General features: G+C 52.3%; 1 pseudogene; it reads right to left on the bottom strand.

Annotated features, from left to right (window-relative positions):
• Positions 1-388: 388 nt before the first annotated feature.
• LOC108526392 (C-terminal-binding protein 2 pseudogene) lies at positions 389-1700 on the bottom strand (annotated as a pseudogene).
• Positions 1701-2563: the final 863 nt, after the last annotated feature.

Below are 2563 nucleotides of genomic sequence, written 5' to 3'. Positions count from 1 at the left end.
TCTGTAGACAGATGGGGATTTCCTCTTAGTATTTTTTATTTTGATGTTTGAACTCTTGACGCAACATTCTGGAGCAGGGTGTTCAGGACCTGCTGTGGCCAAAGGGCTGATAAAGGAAAAGCTCTATTTATTCTTGGTGATTAAGATGAAAACTTAAGACACGATGACAGAAGTAGGTCGTCAATAAATCACATCCTATTCTTTCAGCACTTCCGTAAGCAGATGACATCCAGGTTTTAGCTCTTGTAGTTTTAATACTGCAACATCAATAATGCATATGTCCAGAATCAGTTAAAAGACCGTCAGATTCATTTTCTCCGAGTTCATCAATTTTCCACTATCTCTTGGCCCCAAGTGTATCTGAATGATTACCTTCCGACATGCTCTGCTATTGCTCGCTGGGGTGCTCTCGAATGTCCCCGTGTTTTGTGGGCTGGTTGGGAGAGGGAGCTTGGGAAGGATGCGGCACTGTGGGGAGGTTGTGAGTCACTGGGATGCCTCCAGGGATGATCCCTTCCAAGGCTGCAGGAAGTTCTCCTGGAGCCACGCCCATGCCTGGCGGATATCTGTATGTGGCACTATTGAGCTTGGGATGAATTGCTTGCTGGCCTATTACTGACCAAGGCACTGATGTGACAAAAAAATTCCTTGTTCACACAGTTTCTTAAGTTTTCTGGGATGCGACCTATGATGGTTCGGCGGATCTCGGTGGCAGCCGCCTCCGCTGGCTGTACCTACCAGGTTGCATGAGGAGTGCAGATGAGATTCTGCGCATCCTTCAACGAACCCTGAGCAAAGCTAAAGGGCTCCAACTGGTGCACGTCGAGAGCTGCCCTCTTATCTTGCCATCATTGAGGGCCTGTGCTAAGGCTTTCTCTTCCACCAGGCCACCACGGGCTGCGTTCACAAGGAATGCTCCCTGCCTCATCTGGTTTATAGTCATAGTCATTGATGAGGTGGTGGTTATGTTTGTTGAGCTTGCAGGGCAAGGAGACGCAGTCACTGACACAGCAAATCCTGCAGGGTGTAGACGCCCAGGGACCGCTCTATCCCATCCTGCAATAAGGGTCATAAAATATGACGCTGAATCCAAAGGCCTTGGCTCGAACTGCAACCGCCTGCCCTGTGCTACCAAAGCCAATGAGGCCCCAGCGTCTCTCCACCGATGCGAGCCCCTCCCGAGGCCACCTCTCGGATCTGCTCCATGCTCTAACACACGTGCCTTCCGGGATGCCTGGTACAGTCACGTGTTCCTCCGGTACAGACTGAGGATGTGGCAGATGGTTGAGTTGGCTGTCTCTCACACAACTGCGGACGGGATGTTGCACACAGCAATCCCGAGCTCGCCCGCAGACTTGATTCGGCCACATTGTCGTAGTCACTGCCTATCTGCACAATCACTCTCAGGGCCTTGAACTTCTCCAGGTCCTCCCTGGTGCGGGTGACGGTGTGGTACCTCATGGCATCCACGGCTTCACGTAAAACCATCTCGTGGATCTCTTGCGTGGAGTGCGCATCACAGAAGGCCATGGTGGCCAGGTTCTTTGGGATGGGCATCTCCACGGTGCAGTCGCACAGTCCAGCAGCGACACCCGGGGCGGGGATGGAGTGCAGGGGACCGTTCATGACCTGGGGCGGATACATTCACAGATTCGGTGCACTCGCTGTCTCTTAACTTTGTGCTTATCCACACTGGCCATTCTTTATGGAACTTTGCAACTCAGATCAAAAGGCAAGGCAGTCCTCTAAGAACTTGGGGACCTCGCAGGAGTCTGCGCGCATGACGCCACTATGAACCCAATATAAATCTGTCCACAAACTCTGTAGGTCACACTATGGGCTGTACGTCTTTTAAGCAAATACGGCTTCATTCATTCAAAACCATTTAAGGTGATGAAACCCATTTGCTTGCAACTGGGCCACCATTGCTCATTCAATCAACGAACCTCACTGCCACCCCAGGTATGGAGCTCATGGAGTCCGCGATGGCCAGGGATAGAGGCGGCTCTGGCCCGGTGCTGCCAGGTCCCTGCCCCTGCTCCGAGCCATTGGCTCCGGGCTGGGGCCCACCCCGGTGTCCCGTGTGGTCTCGCAGCTCCTCCCCTGCTGGGGTCCCACTGACCAGAGGGGCGCCAGAGACCCCGCTGGCATGAGGGGACGTCTGGCTGGACCCCGCCACCCTGGGTCCGAGCTGGCCGGTCCAGCACCATGTTTTTTACTTTCTTCTAATTTTCTTTTCTTCTTGAGAAAATTATGGTAAAATGCTTTTAAAATTACTGGCATTCTTTTTTTTTTTTTTCTTTGAATTTTATTATAATATAAAAAATCACGGCCGGGCACGGTGACTCACGCCTGCAATCCCAGCACTTTGGGACTTCGAGGCGGGCGGGTCACCTGAGGTTGGAGTTCGAGACCAGCCCGACCAACATGGAGAAACGTTGTCTCTACTAAAATACACAAAATTAGCCAGGCGCAGTGGCGGGCGCTTTAATCTCAGCTACTCAGGAGGCTGAGGCAGAAGAATCGCTTGAAACCGGGAGGCAGAGTTTGCAGTGAGCCGAGA

Source organism: Rhinopithecus bieti, unplaced genomic scaffold (genome assembly GCF_001698545.2).
Source record: "Rhinopithecus bieti isolate Rb0 unplaced genomic scaffold, ASM169854v2 scaffold_2554, whole genome shotgun sequence".
Classification (NCBI taxonomy): Eukaryota; Metazoa; Chordata; class Mammalia; order Primates; family Cercopithecidae; genus Rhinopithecus; species Rhinopithecus bieti.
The sequence above is the reverse complement of the archived record's forward strand: the minus strand, read 5'-3'. Positions and strand labels throughout refer to the sequence as shown.